Source organism: Callithrix jacchus, chromosome 3 (genome assembly GCF_049354715.1).
Source record: "Callithrix jacchus isolate 240 chromosome 3, calJac240_pri, whole genome shotgun sequence".
NCBI classification, from domain to species: Eukaryota; Metazoa; Chordata; class Mammalia; order Primates; family Cebidae; genus Callithrix; species Callithrix jacchus.
The window spans coordinates 54,110,599-54,134,881 of record NC_133504.1 but is presented as its reverse complement, the minus strand read 5'-3'; the positions used below and the strand labels follow the sequence as shown (position 1 = coordinate 54,134,881).

Genomic DNA, 24,283 nt, shown 5'->3' with positions numbered 1-24,283 from the left:
ACTTATTATTTTTTTTTTCTTTCCTTCTCTCAAAAAAAAAGAAATCAACTTGTAAACCTCTAGATCCAGGTCGGCAATGTCTCTTTCATTGCTTGATTTCCTTTCTTCCCTTCCCTCCCTCCCTCCCTCCCTCCCTCCCCGCTTCCTCCCTTCCTTCCTTCATCCCTTCCGTCCTCCCTACCGTCCTTCTTCCCTTCCTTCCTGCCTTCCTCCCCCCCCCCAAAAAAAAAAAAAAAAAAAAAAAAGGAAAATCACTTGAACCTGGGAGGCGGAGGTTGTGGTGAGTTGAGATGGCATCATTGCACTCCAGCCTGGGCAACAAGAGCGAAATTCCATCTCAAAAAAATTAATTAATTAAATTTAAAAATAGAGATACAAAACTCAGTAAGATTTAAGAAACTCAGGTTAATCTTCTGAAGTTAAACCAACAATCTTCTAATATAACAACTTCAATATGAAAGTATTATTTCCTTACCCTACGTATGAGCTCAGCTAGCCCCACCTCACTATAGCAACTAAAGTAATTTTTGAAATCTTAAATGTGGTAAAGATGTAACATTTACCTTTATATTTGTCTTGGTAGAATGTGCTTCAGGAAAGAAAATGTTTTTATAATTATCTTTAGGCTTTTTCTTAAGCCTTTTTTTGTTTGAATGCATTTAAAGCAGATTTTTTTTTTCCCCAAGGGAGAGAAATGGGAACAACTCTGCCTTTCTCTTTATCACTTACAAATCTGCTTCACATTTGGTTGACTCACACCCAATTACCTGTGACTGATTTCTTTTTCTTGTCTGTTTTGTTTTTGTTTGTTTGTTTTCGAGATGTAGTTTTGCTCTTGTTGCCCAAGCTGGAGTGCAATGGCACAATCTTGGCTCATTGCAATCTCCGCCTCCCAGATTCAAGTGATTCTCCTGCCTCAGCTTCCCAAATAGCTGGAATTATAGGCATGCACCATCACGCATGGCTAATTTTGTATTTTTAGTACAGATGGGGTTTCTCCATGTTGGTCAGGCCGGTCTTGAACTCCTGACCTCAGGTGATCCACCAGCCTCAGCCTCCCAAAGTGCTGGGATTGCAGGTGTGAGCCACCACTCCTGGCTGACTGATTTCCAACTCATGCCTACGATCCAACAGATTAGACTGAGTCTTCCTGCTAATGTGAACCTAACCTTATAAAAAAGTAATGGTATTATTTAAAATAACATTATTAGTATCTATTGAACCTTGGCCACTACTACAGTTTTCTTATTTTTTATTTTTTGAGACAGGGTCTTACTTTGTCACCCAGGCTGGAATGCAGTGGCGTTGATCACAGCTCACCATAGCCTTGACCTCCCAGGGGTTAGGTGGTCCTTCCACCTTAGTCTCCTGAGGACTACAGGTGCCCACCACCATGCCCAGCTAATTTTTGTATTTTCAGTAGAAATGGGATTTTTACCATGTTGCTCAGGCTAGTCTCAAACTCCTGGTCTCAAATGATCTGCATGACTTGGCCTCCCAAAATGCTAGGATTACAAGCATCAGCCATTGCACCTGGCCTACAATTTTCTTATTCATTTCTGAAAAAAACTGAGATACTTTTATTTATTCTTAAGGACTAAAAAATTATATGTACTATATCTCATGGAAAATATACTTTTTTTTTCTTATTTCAAGATTATATTGTCAACTCATGAGCAAACATTCATAATACACTGTGATATCTATCCAAAAGTTGAGTACCTTGTAACAACAGAACGGAGATTTGGGAAAGTTTAGAAATTATTAAGGAAAAAATATTAAAGATAGTAATTACTAAGTAAAGAGGGCACAGATGTGAATGCCAAAAAATTAATACTATACAATCTTCTGATGGGCTACAGCACCAAATGCTTCTACAAAAGCAGAATGAAAGAAACCTAAAGCACAAATACTCAGCCAATGGTGGGATAAATGAATCATAAAGCATTGAAGCAGAAGTTTCGAGCTCTGGGATCAGGTACAATTTCTGACAAATTACTCAAGTTCACCTATAATTTTTCATTACCATCTCATTGATACAGAGAATACTAGAAGTAAAAACTTGTTACATGTGAACCGAAACTGGCTTACAAAATAGTTCCAAAATATTTTATGTCTGGAATCCTACTCCTTATACCACACACACAAAAAAAAGTTCTTAAACTTTCAAATTAAGTACCTACTATTCTCAGATAAGATGCTCTAATGAAGCATCATTTTTTATTGTTAGCAAATTAAGGTCACAGGCCTAGGAGGTTGCTGCTGACATCTAGTGGCATACTTTTTAAAACATCAACTGCATTAAAAATATATACAGCTATCTCATTATCCGGTGGGGCATGGTTCCAGGATTCCTCTTACCCAATGTACCAAAATATGTGGATGTTCAAGTCCGTTATATAGAATGGCATAGTCTCTGCATGTAACCTAAGCACATCCTCCCAGACATCTTATCCAGATTTTAATACCTACTACGATGCAAATGCTATGTAAATAGTTGTGATACTGTGTTGTCTTTTAATTTTTATTATTTTTTATTGTTTCTTTCCAAATATTTTTTATTTCCAGTTGGTTGTATCTGTGGATGTTAAAACCATGAATATGAAGGGCTAACTCTGTGTGTGTGTGTATGTGTGTGTGTGTGTGTACATGCATATATATAGAGAGACAGAGAGATAAGAAACATACCTTTATATTCACATGTATACTTGAGAAATCTAGTGAACATTTCATGTTACCAATCATTTGTAGCCCATCCAATTTGCCTTTAGTTACTTGCTTTTCCTTTCAAGGTAATCTTAGTGCTGCAAAACCAGAATTAAAAATGAGCAGATCTGCTAAACCCTTAAAGGAACCAGTTTTGTCAAAGACTTTAGTCCTTTACTGGGAATTGCCAATTCTCTGAGAGCCCCAGTTCTCAAAGGTTTTTCCCAACCCCAGTAAGCTTGATTTCTTCTCAACTTTCTAAATTACTCTGATCCTATTCCATTTCCATACCTGGAATTTAAGTATTTTTAGGATCTTAGCCTAGAGAGACTCCACCATAGAGCAGAGTATATGCTCTTGCACAAAAATGACGCTGTTGGGTAGGTCAGGTTAGATTTTTCTGCAATGATGTATAGAGTGGCACAAAGCCAATGAGTGATAGAATTAGACCATCTCCTCCTGGTGAAGAGAAAATGTTCATACAATGGTGTTATAAATTCGTTGATTTAAATTTAGATTTTATTCATATTAAAAAGATGTCATAACAGCAGAGTGGGTTCTCCAGGTAGACCTAATTAATACAAAACATACCTAAATTATGACTTTCTTATTTCAAAGAGATCTTTTAGTCTTTTAAATATACCTTTAAAGGGAATCCTGGAGATTCAGAGCTCATTCACTGAAACTTTGCCAGCTTTACTCATAAGGAAAAGTGAAAGTGGCTGGAAGATAGATCTTTTTTTACAATTATATTGAAGAAAAAAATTTGTGTCTGTGTGTGCACCTTTATATATAATGATATCAAATTACACACACACATATACACACAAAAATATACCAAAATCTGCAAATCAATGACAGTATGACAGATATCACATCTCAGTGTGAGTGAATGCAGGCTGACTAAAGAAGAAAGATAGCTGTAATGTAATGAAGGTCTCTGAAAGCATCTCAAAGAAATTTTAAGGTTATATAGTTTTTGGAATAAAGCAGAAAGAATACTGGACATTCAAAGTAGAGCTTTAAGCCTAAGCAAAGACAAGAATGTTTGGAGTATTTGGTGTTAAGAGAGACATAAGTAAGGTAAGAAACAGGTGAGGAATTGATGGAAGAACTTGAATAGTAGTAGGAGCTGATTCTAGACAATGCTATGGTTTATAGTCCTGCAAATTTCAAAAGGATGAAATATTGCACAGAAACTAATACTCAGAAGGGTTAAGAAAACCAAAAGCTTTTTGCAAATGACAAAAATCATAAAAACCACAAAAGCCAGTCTTAAAAACTACCATAATAGCTCCTTTTTATGTAAATTCTTCTTTAATAGTTTTCAGTCACTTCTCCATAAAAATGTTCAATGATTTATTCTCTGATTTGCTGTTTAAATACTCGTTGGGAGCATGCTATGCCTGATGTTATAACTACGCTTTTGTAAAGCATTGTATAGTATATATCAGACACAGAACTGGATTTGGGCATTGTGAGATTTACATGTACTTTTCATCACCAGCCTTAAACTATTTCTAACTCTCATTTAAATGCATGGTCATTAACTTATTAATCAACCTGCAAGTTATGATGCTGTGCTTTCAATTATTATTATAGGTATGTGATAAATAATAGAAAGCATAATCTGTAATAAGCTCTTAAACTATCACAAGATTTTTATCCTTTTAAATCTTAACTTGTATCACATCTATATCATTTTGGACATCAAATAATAAACCAAATAAAACCAATCTGTAAAACATATATTTACAATTTATTTCTTAATGTCCTTGAACATAAGTAACCCTATAGAGTAGCCTTATAACCCAGTTTATTTTCAACTTTCAAAAATGTGTTTATGTAAGCCTAAATATAGTAAACCTATAGTACACCAAAGAATTGCTGAACTATTAATATCCCTTTCAATTTCCTCCAGAAAAATTAAATATATGTGAGAATAAAATTTAATATTCCTACATAATAAAAATAAATTACAGTCATCAAATTTTCTTAATTGAAATTCGATCTATTTCCAGGACATATAAACCTATGTAAAAATTGAACAGAGTGACAGTCTCTATTTTGACATGTAATCCTATGAAGTATGTTGAAAGATATTTTAACCTGACTAATTGAAGTTGCCTCTGTCTTTGGATGACAAAATTAAGAATATTGTAACTGTAACTTATAACCAATAACTTTACATTAAAACACTACACGAAAAGTTGTTTAAATGTCCTTTTTAAAAGAGTCAAATGTAGAACTCACAGCTATCTGCACACATAAAAGTGCCTGTGACTCCAACAGATTGCACACTGAGCCCATTGCCAGAATTAATCCCACACAAAATGAATGTGTTAGTCATCATGTATAATTCAGAAAAGGTGAATGGTTCCATTTGTTTAAAAACAGCACCTTCACTAGTATGCCTTCAACTGCCACTGTTTAAAAAATTGACATTTAAATGTACATATTCCATCTGAGATCATAGGCATCTGAGATAATGTTAATACATTATCTTATTCATAGGAGTTTTGTAAGATGGCAAACACCCTAATTTAACAAATCTATAGGACCAACTGAGAGAGATAATGGCACGAATGTCCCTAGCTCCTCCTCCATACCTCACTTTCAACCTTCACAGCAACACACATATCTTGGATCATAATCACCTTGGCAGTTTTATCATGCTAAAGCTCTTGGACTTTGGCAATACACAGAATGGTGTCTTTATTTTCATAATGTAAAAAAAACAACAACAACAAATTTTATTGCTCTGGGAACACTGATGCTAAAAATTCTTTCCCATGAATCGGAATTACTTTCCCTTACCCCAAGTCTTTCTTTGCTATATTCACTTAAAAATAAGGTCATACATAACTTAAGTAAAATAAAAGCCTAAAGATGAGTATATTAGTACATACATACCTCTGAGAAAAGAAACATTCGTATAAATGCATCCTGGAGAGTCTGTGCTCCCTGCATGCCTTATTTGTATAAAGCGCATGGATCCCTGACCTTCCTCATTGGCTTCATTTCATTCAGGGTATTTCTCTTTCTGTCTTTACTGTGCCTTCTTACAGCAAGCACGTTTCTATCTTTTATCTCCATATGCCTTCATCACACAGCTCAGCTTCAACCTCTTCCACATACTGTCTAAGTATTTGTTCTCTTTATAATGTCCCTATTTGGGGAGTCAATATTAATAGTTCTATGTAAAAGACCACCCTCAATTATCTTCATTAACCATTTAATAATAGTTTAATTTGAATTGACATTTCAGTATAGATAAAACTTGAATAGAGTGACTATAATTCAAAAATTTCCTTAGGGAAAGAAACTGTTTTCTCAAGGGGTTTACACCTATTTTGAAGAATTCAGTAGAAGCCAGGAATAAGTAGAAATATATCACATTTGTAAGCACATTTGTAATTCAAATTTAACAATTTATTTTTACGCAACTGCAAATCAAAGTTCAGAAACGAGTTTTCTCCTGATGTCCATTAAATTTAAATGCTACTTTTATTTCAGTGCTCATTTATTTTTAGCAATTCAGCAATTTATCAAAAATAAAACCCGATCAATTCTAGTTAATATGAAAACATAATACGTTTCATTAATATTTTATATATGTTCATGAACATACAGTAGTCATCACATATTCAGAGCTATACAAGTAGACATAACTCAATAGATGTGCCCAGTTCCCTTCAAAATTCTAAACTGTCTGAAATTTTTCTTTAAAAACCTCTTTTGAGATAGCTTTATTCATAAAACACACACACATTATTTATCTGCAGCTATACTCACACTTTGTATACATGCATATGTCATTAGAATATTTGCATGAGTTTTCATATTCTTAGGACAACATATGTAAATAAATCACATAGCGATTTGGAAATTTAGCAAGTAAATATGCAATCTGTTAAGCATAATCAGGCATGCTATTCAACAACTGTATGATATAATTCAATCTTCCCAAAGAAAGTATGTATTTTGCATGAGGATGTCTTCATAAAGCTTGATGACATTTTCTAGTAATTCATATTGAAATTTTTTTGTATATTCGAAAAATACATAGTCATCTTACTAATGCTGCATAAAGGTACTTGTTATTGTACCTTAACAAGTGTCTAATGCTGTTATCATCTATCATTTGTAAATATGATAAACCAATTGGAGTTCTTTCCAAAGAGACTGCAATCTTATAGCCAAGATCTATTTATATATTAATATAAATTTCAAAATGGTATCAGAAAATTAACCATTACCCAAAATGTTTTGGAAAGCTATTATTTATCTAAAAATGTTCTGTTCACTTTATCAATCTGATGATCATTGTAAAGCCTTCCCTTGACTTTTCAGATAATAATTTACTTTTTTGATGGGTAATTCAATATCTAAAATCAATAATCAGGGAAAGCCAACTAGTTTTATGTATCAGAGTTATACAGACTGAAAAAAATACCAATTTGAAATAAGCATTACCTTTGTCTAATTTTTCATAAAAGACAGAAGATCTCTCGCCAGGTAACACCATTTCTCTGGGTTCTATGGGAAAAGAGAAAGAAGATTAATAAAAACAACCTTTCTTTTTTTCCTCTTTAAATGCTTCTTAAAGAAGATTCATTAGTAATAAAGGTCAGAGAAGAAAATCATTTAACAAAATATTCAGCTCCATCAGCAGCTGCCTCAGGAACCACTTGTTTTAAATGCCAAATCACTTCCCCAGATCTCTTTTCTCCCCTGCAGCTGAGAACATGGGTGACTGCAGCAGATACTCAGCCCTGTTTGCTTTGCTTCTCTTTCTTCTCTCACATGTGAACAAGATGCACTCGAGCAAGAAAGGCATTAGCTTCGATCATTTCAAGAGACAAGATGTAAGCCATGTCAGGACAGAACATTTACTTGGAATACAACGGACTGAAACGGAATTTGAAATTACCTAAACTGACTTTCCTTCCACTACTAGTGAGCATGGGTTTTAAAATATTCATGAAAGTTTGGGTCTTTCCACAAAGTAATAAAATGAGATATTGTGGGATAACTGTAAATAATTGCAGATTACCTTCCTTATGAGATGCAATTTCAGAGCTTTTCTATGCTGCAACGAGGAGGAAAGTACTTTATCGAAGTCAAAAGTTATGAAAATATATCTTATTCCCTCCCTTAACGTATAACAATCTTGAGGAGTATCCTATAAAAGATTTTATTGCATCATTATCTGAATGTTCAGATTAGAGGATACAAAATTCAAGCCTGAGCAATAGCTCTCCAGCAAGGACTGTCACATAGATAGGTAAGAATTTTAAATTCACCCCTTAAGAAAGTTATTTGGCTGAAAAGAAGATGTTAACAGTTTAAAGCAGGCTGGGCGTGGTGGCTCAAGCCTGTAATCCCAGCACGAGGTCAAGAAATCGAGACCATCCTGGTCAACATGGTGAAACCCCATCTTTACTAAAAATACAAAAAATTAGCTGGGCATGGTGGCGTGTGCCTGTAATCCCAGGGGAGGCTGAGGCAGGAGAATTGCCTGAACCCAGGAGGCGGAGGTTGCGGTGAGCCAAGATCGCACCACTGCTCCCTAGCCTGGGTAACAAGAATGAAACTCCGTCTCAAAAAAAAAACAACCAAAAACCAAAAAAACAACAGTTTAAAGCAACATTGATTAATTGACTAAAGCAGTCATAATAATAGTGATATAACTGTAATCACTACATCTTACCAACTGTCTCATTTTGGGCAAATAAATTCTATAAGTCTTCATTTTTCATTTGTATATGGGAATGACAATTTTTCCTACCCATGGTGCTGATAATTGAGATAAATACAGATAGAGAACATAGCATAGCACCAAGCTAAGCCTGAGAAAGCATTATCCAATATAATATCATCATTATTCCTATCATTGCTCTTTAAAGAACAACAACAAAAAAACTTACTATTCCATTGAGAATTACTGCCCTAGTGAGCCACACAATAACATGATTAAATCACATCATACTGGACATTACCTACTTCGCCTATTTATTAATTAGACTCTATGATGACGAAGGAATAAAGAGTCATTCTGGGTCTTTCAGGCAGGTGGGTGAGAAAGATTGAATAGTAGTGTTCAAAAAGATTAGTAAACTGTCAACTGCTCCACTGCATTTTGGAGGCCCCAAAATCAAGCCCCCCACTTGATTTTGCTGAGAACTTTAGCTTGAAGAAGCCCTTCAAGAAATTGTGATGTACTTCAAGACTCACTTAAAGCAACTGGCCCTTGTCTACTCTTAAACACTTGATCCAATTCAGAAAACACCTGGTGAGCCCCCACTGCAAGCCAAGGTCTGTGACAGACTGAAGAAACCAGTAAACAGAGATTCAAGAAAAGCATAGGCTAGTGGAGGAAACACATCTGTGGACAATTGTTTCAAGTAATTGGTGAAAACACTATCATTAGACAGTACATAGAGTTTTAAAGGAGCAGAAAGTATTAAAAGAATATTCTGGAGTCAGAAAAGGATTTAAAACATAATTTTATACACACACACACACACACACACACACACACACACACACACATATATTATTGCCTTTTAGGTTTTGGGTACAATCTTAAAATATCAGTCAGGGGCCTGGGCAACATGGCAAGGCCTCTTCTTTACAAAAACAAAAATTAGCCAGGTGTGGTGGTGCATACCTATAGTCCTAGCTATTTGAAAGGCTGAGATGTGAGGTTCACTTGAGACCAGGAGGCAGAGGCTACAATGAGCCGAGACTGCAGCACTGCGCTCCAGCCTGGGCAGCAGAATGAGACCCTGTCCCCTGTCTCCCAAAAAAATCAGCCAGAATTAGTGAAACTGGTGCCCATGGCTGACAATCAGCACTGTTTGTTCTAAGAAAATTTCAGAAAAGAGAGCTCTGAAGTACTAAGTTTAACAGGCAGGCAAGCAGGTATGTCTTTCCAGGAAGATGGGGCAATGCATACAAAAACTGGAAGCATAAAAAAAAATGGAGTCCTGATTAACATGAGGTCTACTCACAGTACCCAGCGGGAGTCTTCTCAACTTACTGTTAAAATGCTCAGAGGATGTCAAAGAAGAGAAACAGTAACAGCACTGGGAGGAAAATGGACAAAATTTAAAGTGGCATTTCCGATAGCTGAGCCCTGATTGGACTTGACTAAGAAACAACACTGTTTCAGACCCAGAACCTCATATATTTTGAAAGAGTACAGCATATACATCTCCTAAATAAATTAAAAAGGGACTTGGATTCACACCAACAACAATCCTTAACTCCAGGTGCAGGCATCAAGTAGACCAAAATCTGCATGACGTCTGTTGTGGGTTAAATTATCTGCTCCTGAAAGATATGTTGAAGTCCTACCCTGAATATGACCTCATTTGGAAAGGAAGTCTTTGCAGATGTAAATAAGCAAAGCAAAGCAAATAAATAAGATGTAAATTAAGATGAGGTTAAACCAGAATAAGGTGGTCCCTTAGTCTAATATGACTGGTAACCTTACAAGAAGAGATGAGACACAGGGATTAACATACATGGAGAAGAGAATGCCATGTGAACACAAAGACACACACAGAGAGTGCCATATGACAAGACAGGCAGAAATTGGAGTGATAAATCGACAAGCTAAGGAATGCCAGAAACATCATCAGAAACTAAGAGAAAGGCATTGAACAGTTTCTCCTCTAGAGCCTCCAGAGAGAGCATGGCCCTGCAGACACCTTGCTCTTACATTTCTGGCCTCCAGAAATGTGACACTAAGTTTTTCTTGTTTTAAGCTATTCAGTGGTAATGTGTTTTGCCAGCCAAAGAACTAATAACGTAATATTAACAACTTGTCTTCAGCCAACCAGAATAAGGCCTCTACCTAGGCTCTGATCACTTAGAACTTAAAAAAAAAAAAATCTTCTAGTTACTTTAATTGATAGTCCTCAAACTTCTTGACACCAGGACAATTGTTTTTGAAGATGGGGGAGGTGGAACAGTTTCCAGATCATCAGGTATTAGATTCTCATAAAACGCACACAACCTAGATCCCTTGCACATGCAGTTCACAAGAGGGTTCATGCTCCTCTGAGAATCTAATGCCGCAGCTGATGTGACAGGAGGTGGAGCTTGCTTGTCCACCTCTATCTCCGGCTGTGAGACCCGGTTCCTAACAGGCCATGGACAGTTTATCTGTCCACGGCTTGGGGGTTGGGAACCCCTGCTAGCTCATCAAACACATTCTCAATTTAGAAAGCAGAACACTCAGCTGCATGCGACAAACTGACTTACAGTCTTAACAACCTCCTGTAGGTAGAATCTGCTGCAAAGGGAAGCCAGTAGCCAATGGAAAGGAATTTGTTGGTCCCTATTTGTCCCCCATGTTCTTCTTTTCCAGCTAGTGAAAAACTTGGATACTGACTCCTCTGGAATATGGCAGTGGAGTGAAAAAGGAAAGATGGAGAAAGAAGAGGTAAAAGAAGGAAAGTGCTTACTTGCTGGTCACTAAGCAAGAAGGCTCATTCGTTGGGGCAGGCACAAAGGTGATTCTCTCCCAGCTGGAGTTTTTCCTGGTTCTTCAGTAACCGCCACCTCCAATCACTGGAGACTTTCACCTGCATTATGCTCGATGTGGGTCATACTGTCTCACTTTATTACTTACTCTAGCCACAAGCTGAGACCAGTTCAGCAGCTGGAAAACCTTAAAGAAAATAACTAGGATAACATCATGACAGCTCTTTCATATTTGTGGCCCAACGTCTGTCTCTTCCAGAGGAAACTAAAAAACCCTGAAAAAAAAAATGGATGAATTCCCATTCAGAATCTTTACTTTGCTCTTCCATAAGCTGCTCACTACCTCGTCTTTGCTCTTTGAATTAATCAGAAACCACCGTTTCTACTAAAACCTCAGAACTTCAAGGGACACCTTTTAAACTCTTTGGAGAGTGTCCTTGAAGAAGCTCTTTCTAGTGCTGAGGGGGAAAACACCCTACACCATCTCTCCTTGTGTATATTTCTAGTACACCCTCAGCTTACTTCATAAAATCTTCTTTTAATCTCCAGATCTCCCAATCCTTTTGGATTAAAAATGTAGGAGATATCTACCCAGTTCTTACACTCCCACTAGGAAATTTCTGCAAGGTGATCTGGTTCATAAATCACATTAGTATCTTACAGCTATTGCTTTAAGGGGTCAAAGTTTTCCAATTTCACACTTTATGTTAGTTTTTCACAATTTGTGACTTAAGAAACTCATGGGTGAAACAGCTAAAAATTATACAGTATGTCTTCTGGATATACTATTTTTTAAAGGTTTCCTAAGCATTCCATGCATTTTACATTGTTCTTCAATCTAATCTATTACCCAGTCAAGTAGAGTGTCTAATGGCTGCCACATTGTTCTATCCCAGTTCCATTCTTCATGTCGGTTCCTTCTGCTTGTGGTTTAATTCTTACCTTTCAGCACCTACCAAATTTACTGCCCTGCCAAAGCTTTAATGACAACTTCTCCAGAAAGTGATCTCCAGGTACTTTGGACCCTGTTGATTTTATCATTCTTCCACCTTGTACAGCAATTATAGTCAATGCCTATAACTATTAGGCAATGCCTATTGCCTTCTTAGGTTGTCTTGTGCTGTCTTATCTGCACAGATACATTTGAAGTTCTTCAAGGACAGTTACAACTTGTGCCTCTCACCTTTTCCCTTTCGTGCTAAACTCAATGATCAGCATATGGGAAGAAAGTTTCTGTTAAGTACAGGCACAATTGCTATCTATTAAATATCTATTAATGTAGGTGGACAGACTTGACTTATGTGGCATAATATCTTTCCATGTCCTATGATAGAAATTGCATAGCAATTCCTTATTGTTGCCACACCAATTTTTTTTAAATTTAATTTTACTTTAAGTTCCAGGGTACATGTGCAGGATGTGCAGGTTTGTTACATAGGTAAACGTGTGCCATGGTGGTTTGCTGCACCTCTCAACCCATCACCTAGGTATTAAGTCCCGCATGCATTGGCTATTTATTCTGGTGCTTTTCCTTCCCCTGATGGGCCCCAGTGTGTGTTGTTCCCCTCCCTGTGTCCATGGCCACATTAAATTTAAAGAATATTTGGACATGTCAGATAGAAAAGCAGCAGAAAACAAAATAACATGAGAAATATGACATTATATAACAAGGATAACAAGGATGCTGTTGTTTGGAAATATAGCTAAATGCAATCCTTTTGCATTTCCCTGTCTGACCTCAGCTTTCTGTCAGGCATATCATTTTCCTCTAAAAAGATCAGGATTGCTACAAGATAAATAAAAGAAGAAAAAGGCAGTCCACATTTTGGCATCTAGCAAGAATTCTGGATCCATATAGCAAGACAATCATCTTGAATATAAGGCTTTTCCTGTTTCCATTACAATATTAGAAGTCAGACTTAGAAAAGCAGATCAAGAACTTTTGCCATGTTAAAAGAGGAGAAAACATAGGCTATGATGGAAAGAATATAAAACATTACCTAGGCTCAAGAACGCGGGCAAGAGGAAAACAGAGGAGGAGGTTAAACATGAAGTCCTCCTTTCCCTTCTAAGTGAAACTCCCCAGAAGAAAGTGGAATAAACAGGATTAGGGCTAGCAGGAAATAGACTCAAAAGGACTAGAGAGTTTTAGGGTGAAAAAAATCACTCAACATTTAACATGATATGGGAACACTTAGGGTGCATTAGTGGAGGACAGTGTCTCAAGAGATGAACCTGAGACATAATTGTATCATCTCCATAGCCAATACCTGGTAACCAGGAGCAACAGAAGTTTTCAAATACACGGAGTAGGAGACAGGGGAGCACAGGTGGACTTCATCCCATCTACCACCCTTTCCCAAAATGAGGTCATGCAAGGCCCATTGTCCTCATCATCACAAGACCATAAAAGAAAAAGCAGAAGAAAAGGAAAAAAGTCTGAAGCACAATCACGTAGCAAAAAGTTATCTCAGTCATCCATCCCAGATAAAAAAGAATTTAAATGTATGTAGTACAGTATCATTATTTTACAGATATAGAAAGTAAAGACCAGATGGCAGACTTATTTACTGAAGTTATGCTTATGAAGGCTGAGAAGAGGCAATGGTTCCAGTTTTTCTAGCATCTACTCAGATGCTGAGGAACTATCCCACACTTGCATCTACAGTCCAACTTTTCTTTTCACTATAAGTTAATATTATTCAATTAATATTTAAAAATAAAAATTTCAATTTTATTTTCAAACCTTGGTTTTTATTTTCAACAGAAATATCAGTGAAAATAATAATTTAAATTCATTTTAATAAATGATGAAATACACTTAAAGTGAAAATAATGTTTTTAAAGAGTCCATAGAAAACTATTAGATTTAATTAGTAAATTTAGCAATGTTACTGAATTCAGAGTCATTGCACATAAATTATGCTACCATACAATAATGAACAAATAAAAACAACTGTAGCATTTAAAATAGAATTAAAAATCTCAAAATTCAGAATAAATCTAACAAAAGATGTTCATGATATCTACATGAAAAATCTACAAAATATTATTTAGAAAAAATAAAGCAGACAAAAATAAATGGTGAGAAATCCATCATGCTCATATATTGGAAGACTCAATATTATAAGGATGTCAATTCTCAAATTAATCTGTATATTCATATTAATTGCAACCAAAATCTCAGTAGTCTTTTTTTAAATATAAATATTAACAAGCTAACATTTGTACAGAAATGCAAAGGGCCAAGATTAGCCAATGAAGAGAAAACTAGAATTCTTAAGTAACCAAATATCAAAACTTATAAAGCTTTTGTAATTAACAAAGTGAGTAACTGGTACAAAACAGAAAAACAGATAAATGAAACAAAAGAGAAAGTCCAGAAAGAAACGCACAAGTTATAACAACAAATTACACATGTAAATTATGGCAAGTTTGACAACGTAGAACAGCAGAGAAGGGGCAATTTCTTTACTAAATGGTGCTGAATGAATTATATACCCATTTGTGGGGAAAAAGTGAATCCTGACTCCTACATATACAGAAATCAGTTCCAGAAGGTTGTGCATGTACAGGTTCAAGACAAAACAATAAAGGTTTTAGAAGAAAATATCTTTCTTTCTGGGGCAGACAGTGATTTCTTAAACAGCATATAAGTGGTAACCAGCAAGGGAAAACATAAATTTGACTGCATATAAATTAAAAACTTCTGTTTATCAAAAGATGCCTAGAAGATGAAATTACAAGCCATGGAGTATAAAAAGAAACTTGAAATACTCAGAATATATCCACTAAACTGCTACAAATCAATAAGAAAATGACAGATGACTCATTAGAAAATTGGGCAAAAGTCATGAACAGAAACTTCACAAAAGACAGGATTCAAATTTTCAATAAACATCCTAAAAATCCCTCACCTTTTATTAGTCTTTTGCAATGCAAACTAAAATTACAATGAGATACCACTACATACAGACAAATAGGCCTAATTAAAAGATATATAGTAGCAAGAGTTAGCAAGAATGTGGAACAACGGTACTGTCATACCCTGCTGGTGGGGGTGCAAATTCATGCAATTATTTTGGAAAAGAGTTTGGTAGTATCTCTCCTTTGGAAGTATCTCATATTTTGGTTGTGAAATTCTACTATGAAAGTTGCCAAAATTTATGTACACAAATATTCTTAGTAGCACTATTCACAATAAGAATAAACTAGAAATAACCCAGATTTCCATAAATAGTAAAGTCGATTAATAAAAATATATTCATACAATGAAATGCTATGCATTAATGAAAATGAAGAAACCCTGATTACATGAACATGAATGAATATCACAAACCACGTTAAAGGAAAGAAGTCATATGGAAAACGTATGTACTACAGGAAAACATTCTGTTATTTTCTCAACTGCATTCCCCCACAATTCATATGGTGAAACTCAGACTGTATTTGGCAATAGGGCCTCTAAGGAGTTAATTAAGGTTAAATTAGGTCTTTAGAGTGGTGCTCTAATCTAATACAGCTGGTGTCCTTGTAAGACAAGAGTAAGACATCAGAAATGCATGAGGACAGACTGTGAGAGCACACAGAAGATGCTGTCTGAAAGTCAAGGAGGGAGGCCTTGGGAGAAATTAACCCTGCTGGAACCTTAATCTTAGACTTCCAGCCTCCAGAATTGTGAAAAAACAAATTTCTGTTTCTTAAGCCACTCAATCTATGGTATTTTATTATGCCAGCCCTGAAAAAGTGATATGCATTTATGTAAAAGTGAGAGAAAAAGCTCTGTGGGGGATACAGTACCTGAAAGAGGATGTGAGGAGAGCCTCTGGGGTGTGGAAGAAGTTGTTTCTTGATCCAGCTGTTGGATCTTCAGGTATATATTCCTCTTGCAAAAAAATGTATTGAGTTGTACACTTAAGACTTGCTTACTTTTCCATATGCATGTTTTCCTTCCTTTTCAAGTGATATAAGGATCCAAATTCATCTGTCTATGGCCCTTAAAAAGTGGGCACTATTAGATCATTATTAATACTATTTGAGATGGAGTTTCATTCTTGTTGCCCAGGCTGAAGAGCAACGCCATCTCAGCTCACTGCAACCTCCGCCTCCCGGGTTTAAATAATTCTGCCTCCGCCTCCCACGTAGTTGGGGTTACAGGGCATGCGCCACCATACCCAGCTAATTTTGTATTTTTAGTAGAGATGGGGTTTAACCATGTTGGTAAGGCTGGTCTCAAACTCCTGACCTCAGGTGATCTGCCCACCTGGATCTCCCAAAGTTCTGGGATTACACACATGAGCCACCACGCCAGTTGATTTTTTAAATAATTCCTGATTTTAAAGATAGTCCAGAAGAAATAAAAGGGCAGATTTCAATTTGCAGGTGTTCTTCATTAGCACTACTACTAATTATCCAATTAGTGAAAATTGGAGAACCAACCTTTCAGGGCTACACCTGAAGACAGAACATCAGTCTTTCCCTACAATACATTTTGTTTTAAATATTTTTGACTTAGATTTCTCCTCAGATTATTTAATCACTTTTGGTGTGTGGTTAATTTAGCACAGAATATATGGCTATTCAATTTTAAAGCGTATTTGTATACTTAACAGTCATAGGTTTGAGAAATTCTTATTAGGCAGTTTTAGCCAGGAAACATCCAGAGTCAGACTTCAGTACTATGCCTGACCTCTGAAATGATTTCCTTTTGTAAACTCTGAATATTCTGACAATTGGATTCCTATCTAAATTTCTCTTGCCTATTAAGTTTATGAAACATTTATTTTTTAAGAAAAGAAAAACACAGGTAAAGCAAATGTTTATAATTGTAGGTTTTTAAAAGTGTCTTCATTTAAACTTTGGAAAGAAAATATAAATATAAAAAGAAATATAATAAAAACCTCTTTGTTCCTGTCTACAAGAAATAAGATAGAAAAACTTCTTCTTTAGTGAATTATAATGATACCTAAATCAATCATTAATAATGAACAACTGCAAAGGTAATAATCAAGGCCCAGGTGTTTAAAAATATATGCTTAATCCAGGCCAAAAGAAAGGAAGAAGTAAAATAACAAAAGTAACGAAGCTAAATCCCATGTTTAAAGCATATGGAGAAGGTGAATCCTAAGAATAATTCAATTTAGCCTTACATTTTAAATTTTAATAATCAGATTTTTATTTAGTTGATGACAACATCTTTCTCTAAATGATACACTCTAATATCAATAATAATTTGATTTTTTAGTTATAATTTTTTACTCACTATTGTTTATTTCAATAAATAACCCCATTTTTCTCCCATAGGGAATTTAGCAGCAACATGGACTCAAGAAAGATTCTATTTATTTGTTTGTTTATTTATCTAGTTTTTGAGACTGAGTTTTGCTCTGTCACCCAGGCTGGAGTGCAGTGATGCGATCTCGGCTCACTGCAACCTCCATCTCCCAGGTTCAAGTGATTCTCCTGCCTCAGCCTCCCAAGCAGCTAGGATTACAGGCTCCTGCCACCATGCCTGGCTAATTTTTTTATTTTTAGTAGAGATGGGGTTTCGCCATCCTGACCTCAAGTGATCCACCCACCTTGGCCTCCCAAAATGCTGGGATTACAGTTTGAGTCACCGTGCCCAGCCAGCTCTATCTTTGAGAACTATCCTTTAAATCTGTTGGACTTAAGTTTTTAGAAGGAACTTACTATTATTATTGGAATAATAAAAATAAACATTCAGTACTGGCAAATATAAGCCAGGCATTGCTCTCAGTTGCTGTCTTGCATATTAAATACTCGTAACAACCTTCTCGGCTGGTTACACTATTAGCCTCATTTCATAGATGAGGAAGCTGAAGCACAGTTTGGTTACCATGTTGCTGAGCCACAGCCATCAAGCAAAGATAAGATTTGAAGGCAGGGAGCTGGCACCAATCCTGATCCTTCGACTTCTCAGCTGAGTTAATGTGCCTCTGTTCTTTCCATGTGTGCACCACTTAGTCTAACAAATTCTGTCCTTATGTCTTATTGAGGGAATGTGTTCTCTTTCCCGGTCCGGGAGGGGTGTAGTTTTAAGGGCAAGATTTCCCAGCACTATGCCCCCGCCCTCATCTCTCTCCATCTGGGAGATTTAACCGTTTATGTCTGAATTTCGTGGGCTCAGGAAGAAACTAAAAGTCAATCACTCCAGCGGAAGTTCTAAGGAACTCCTTTCATTGGACCAGGGTCTTAGAGAAGGTGGGGGTTCCTCCCAGGATAAAAGTCAGTGTCCACACACCTGGCCAGTGAAATCCCCTTTCACACTCTTCGTGGAAGTCTTTCTCTTCTCCTTTCCTTCTCTTTTCTCTACCTAAATAAAATCACCTTTCTGCAACCCTTCTTGTGTCCGATATTTACTTTTATGAGCATATGGCGCACCTGCAGTGGTCTCATTGCTTATCTTTTAAGAGATAGAAGGCCAAGAACCCACAACATTTTCTCGGGGGAGCTGTGCCTCACCAGCACCCAAGAAAAAACCCTGGTTACATTATTATTGGAATGTATTCTTACTTTTTATTGTGAAGTTTCTTGTTTTACTTTAAATATATGTTCCCCCATTACAAATTCTGTTTTTTGTATGTCTTTGCTATTTTCTGTATTTTCATCCTTTCATTAGAATTCTAAACATACTGTATCTTGAATTTAAAGTAGTTATTATTACCTAAGAGCTTAAAGAAATTTATGTATATTATATACATTGCAACAACCCCCCACATACATATATCCACCACTATTCTCTGAATTGCATTTTATGTATTTTATTACATATTTTCTTACATTCTATCTCACACCATTGACAAAGTGAAATTTCAAGAGTCTAGATCCCTATACTCAAACAGTGATTCATAAATTGGCAGCATCACCATCCCCTGGAGTTTGTTAGAACTACAGAATTCCAGGAGCCACCTCAGAACAGCTGAATCAAATTCTTCATTTCAACAAGAACCCCAGATAATTGGAAGGCATATTAAAGTTTAAGAAATCTGCTTTAGATGATATAGTCCTCTAAACTGGGGCTTTCTTAATTCTTACTTCAACTAATTTATTTCCCTAATTTTTATGAAACTTATTCTTGTAATTTTTTTTAACCACTAAGTGTTTTAGTCTGTTATACTTAATAGTATTGAGTGCTTCACTGTCTTATCAGCTTTCCTGCCTGGAATATTATTTAATTTTTGTAAGTTAATTATTGAGGCCTTCAAACAAAAGCTTCTCTTTTTATAAACATATTAGATTCCAAGGGCTATCTGCAACACTAGTTGTTCCAAAGTTTCTGTATTCTGCATGTGTCTACAAATACCGTCGATTGGAAATAATAGGCAGAACTGACATATTTTAGCTCTGGCGTGTAGCCTTGTAAATGTCTATGAGGATTCCTAAGTTAAAAGATCAATAGTAGAGGACTATATTTTCTCAAAATCTTCTGTGATTTTATACTATCTGCTGTATTCTCAATGCTCATCTTAAGTCTTTTGTAGATTCTTCTCAGGTTTTCTTAGTTATCAGGTATTCACTTATAAGTTGCCCTAAGGATTTCTTCCTTTTTATATAAGCTGTCCTGAAGAAGTTTCAGAAAGATGACTTAGTAATACAGGATTCTTGCTTCTGGCTAAAACAATCACCATCAACAATATCCAAAACCAAATATAATAACAAAATAAAACCCTCAAACAAAGAGAAATATCCTCTTTAAACCACCAAATAAATTTCAAAACCAGTAAATTAATGCAAAAGAAAATCAATCTTATTTCAGTTTTTAAATTAAGCCAAAATTCTGTGTTGGTAAGTGATTTTCACTATTTTAATGAAATTCTAGTACCCATATCTTGATAGAAATTATGAAATTTCTTTATCACTTTATCTTTTTACATTGGTTCTTGATTTTGCAATATATGAGCTAAGTAAGATAAGAATATTAATTTACTTGAGCATATGGTATCAAGGAAAGTAATTGTTTATAATTTGTCCAATAGGAGAATATGAAATGTTTGCTTATAGAATGTGCGTTAGATGGTAATGAGTTAATTTTGTCAGGTGTGATAACCATATTGGAGTTATGTAAAATGAATATATTTATCTCTTAGAGATTTATATTGAAGTAAATTAGACTGAAATATCAAGAAAAAATTGTCAATGTAATATAGTGGTATACACACACCACAGCACCACCACAAAAAGTGAAAAGACAGAAGCACCACACACATCCCCCAAAAACAGAAAAAAAAAGAAAATTAAGAGCCTAGAAAAGACATCAGTAAAAGAGAAACTTTAGCATCAGTGCAGGAGACTCAAATAACTCATGAGCTCATTAGATTAAAAGCAATGAAAGAAAAAATAATATGTTATTTGAAGTATTCACAATGTAACTGAAATAATACATTATATTTAAGAAATGCTACAAGCACCATTTGTTGACCCTTTGCTCCAACCAATCACTGTGGTATTTCTTTTACATATATATTATTGCTCTTAATCTTCACAATAACTATTCCTAAGAGACATGAAGAACACTTTTCCCATTTTCATAACATTTCTGGTTTGACCCAAAGAGGAGAGAAGTTTTACTTGTAGGCATTTCTGTGCATAACACACTCAAGCAAGTTTAAAACATAGTATACAAATGCAGGTGTGCAAAGGAATTAACATTTTAAAAATCAGATAAAATTAACTGTCATTCTTTGCCTCCATTTTTGTAGTATTCAACAATTTTGATAGAGAACATAACAACAGAAATAATTTAACAGAAAAAATTTTGCAATGTTGAAAGTACATAAGCACAGAAAACCCAAAAAATCTAAATTCAAAAAACAATCTAAGCAAATGGAATTATAGCTTTCCATATTTCACTATCAAAATACGACAGAAAAAGGAGACAAAAATAAAAACTATATGGTGCTCAATAAGTGGATTTATGCTTCTGGCAATATAGACACTAATAATTCTAAAAAGCTCTTCTGCTTCATAACATTTAGAAATGCTTATTAAAATGCAACATACTTTAAAATGCACTCTTGAACTCACAAAATGTAAGGGTGATCTCACAAGGGCAAAATGAAGACAGAGTTGAAACAATGGTTAACATCCTAGTGCAAAAATTATGGGTACATTTGTGGTGTTTACTAATACTAGGATCTTGGAACCTTAGATTTTAATAGGCTCATAGGAAATAGTGGAGAAGATTTCCTATGAGGAAGTGGCTTTCAGGAGCTTGGATGAGCTGTTGGAGTTTAGAACATTCAAAAGTCCAAAAGAGTGGACAATAAAAAAACAATGCCTACTAACAGGAGTAAATGACAAGGGAAATATTTGGGACATTCCTGGCTTGGAGTAGCAAAAAAGGACTTCTTCTAAAAATGTATAATTCACAACCCTTCCCTCATGGCCTTTGGACTTTGTTTTCCACTGTTAATAAGTCCTGAGAATCTTCCAGAAGATAGATTAATTTAAAGAGCAAATTAAATCCTCTTCAAAGGAATATAACCTCATCTCAGACTCCTCAGGACTCCCAGAATTTTAAATAAACCTATAATAAGTTCACAATCCAAAATTACACAACCTACCAAAAACTAAGCCTTTATAAAAGAAAGTTCAAAGAAGCAACAAACAGTAGAATACGATTGCCAAGGAATTCAAATTTTGTACAATCAGATACACAAAATAAAGTCAGCGTGTTAAAAATCCCTAAGAGTACAAAAAAGGAAATGCATTATATTGGTCATTCTTATATTGTTAAACTTGAATACCTGAGACTGGGTAATTTATACAGAAAAGAGATTTAATTGGCTCACAGTTCTGCAGGCTATACAAGCATGGTACCAATATCTGGTTGGCTACTGGTGAGGACAGCATTAAGCTTACAAATATGGAGGAAGGTGCAGTGGGAGCAGACACATCGCATAGCAAGAGCAGGAGCAGGAGAGAGGTGGAGGAGCCAGCCCCTTTTAAACAACCAAATCTCACATGAACTAACTGAGCTAAAACTCATTACCAAGGGGATAGTGCTAAGCCATTCATGAGATATCTGCCCCCATGATCTGATACCTCACACCAGGCCCCATCTCCAACACTGGAGATTACATTTCAACATGACATTTGGAGGGAATATACATCCTAACCATTTACAGAAACCAAAGACAAAACAAAGAAACAATAGGATACAAAAGCCAATTCAAATTTTAAAAGACTAAAAGTAACTTCTACAATTAAAAATTCATGGATGCATTGAAGAACATTAGGTGCAACTTCAGAGAGGGAGTTAATAAACTGAGAAATACACTTAAATAATTATGTGAAATAAAACAAAGACAGAAAAAAATGATAAAACCTATGCAAGGTAGAAGAGAAAATAAAAATTTTAACATGTGACCAATCAGATTCCCTGAAGAAGAGAGGAGAAGAGACCAGGACCAGGCCCACGTCAAGGCAAGGGAATAGGGCAAAAAGTTCAAAGAGGCATTTACTCTTAACTTTTGTTATCTAGAAAAGACAATACCAAAAAAGAAGTTTCAATCTTCCATAATTAAATCTTCAGGTCCAGGAAACAAAACGTTTTCCAAGCAGAATAAATAAAAATAAATTTACAGCAAGACACTGGTAAAACAGTAGAATGCCAAGGACAAAGAGATCTTACAGCCTGAAATAACAGATTGACTCTTGGTATCCTGCCCAGATTTCCTTCGCCAGCATAGGAGACCCACACTCACTCTCCTATTGATCATTGTCCTCATATCACTGGAAATATCTCAAAAGCTTTCATACTCCCTCTAGGGACAGCCCATAGCCAAAGCATGACTTATAAAAGGATACCAAAGGCCAGTACCATAGCATGAATGGGGGACGTTTTTGTAGTACCCTCAGGTTGCAGAGCTGCTTGTGGGACTAGGCTGATGTTCTGCTAAGTTGCATCTTTAACTTGCTAATTTTCCTGCTCTATCTTTTTTTTTATACTTTTATTTTTCTGATTCCAACTAACAAAACTGAAAATCCCCATCTTGGGTTTTACTCTAGTAAGTGCAAACTAAGACAATTACCAACAAACAAATCACAAATATATCATCTATTAATAGATTTTCAAAGCAATAACAGATGTCAGAAGGCTGTAGAAAAATATAGTTTTAGTACAGAGAAAAAAAATGTCAGTTAAGACTCTATTCCCAAACTATAATTTGAGGACAAAAATGAAGTAAATATATATTCAGATAAATAAAAAAAAAAGTTTACAAACAAATAACCCATGACAAAGGAAATTTTAAAGACAGATTTTAGGGCAGAAAGAGAATCTCAGATAAATATGAGATACAAGAAGAACTGGAAAAAAATGGTGAATAGGTAGGTAAACTTAAGAATAACTCTTTAGAGTAATGATGTTTAATTCAAGAAATAAAAAAAAATGTAGAGCTAAATAATTGCACCATAAAAGAGAGAGATGATAAAATTTCACTTATAATATCTTGCAGCACTGAGGAGGAGACCAGAGAGATGAATTAATTTTAGATTGCAATTATACAAGTAATTATTCTAAGGCTAATTTCTATAAAATAGCATTCAAATGTATTAACTTCAAACCAGCAGAGTGAACAAAAGCAAATAGAAAACCTCAATCAGAAAGAAGGCATTAGGAGTTTCTGTTTCTGGCTACAATGAAGTAACTTGTCCTGGATTAGTTCATTCTGTACAAACAACCATAAAGTGGACAAAATAAATTAGGAAAATATTTTCAAGCATTGTACAACATGTAGCACAAAACTGTACTTTATGAGTAACAGGAAAGCTTCACAATAGTCCCAGCTATCTCTTTAGTGATAACTTTCCAACCTCAGCCAAGTTAATTGGAATCCAAGGAAAGCACCGGGGCCTGCAGCTCTTAGAAGGGGGAGATTAGAGTTCAAGGAAGCTGAAGTGAATGGAATATGCAAGGCAAGAAGCCAGAAAGGAAGTAGCCGTTCAGAAGGGGGGTTTCAGATATCTGAGCAGAATTCCCTATGAGTTCTTGGCCAAGGATTAAGCTACACATGTGCAGGGTAAGAATACATGAGGCGTTTTAGAGAGTTACTGCTAC

The 24,283-nt window shown here is 35.5% G+C and overlaps 1 protein-coding gene across 18 annotated transcripts in view; it reads right to left on the bottom strand.

Annotated features, from left to right (window-relative positions):
• Positions 1-24,283, bottom strand: part of INPP4B (inositol polyphosphate-4-phosphatase type II B) — a 988,233-nt gene that overhangs the window by 718,479 nt on the left and 245,471 nt on the right. For 13 of the 18 annotated variants that reach the window (XM_054252895.2, XM_054252897.2, XM_054252896.2 and 10 more), the window contains one exon: positions 7,183-7,245. The exons of 3 other annotated variants lie outside the window; for them this stretch is intronic. The gene's annotated coding sequence lies outside the window, so the exon portion shown is untranslated. Of the gene's footprint in view, positions 1-7,182; positions 7,246-11,183; positions 11,478-24,283 lie in introns of all 18 variants that reach the window. 2 more of the 18 variants (XM_078366479.1, XM_017970225.5) reach the window with 2 other exon arrangements.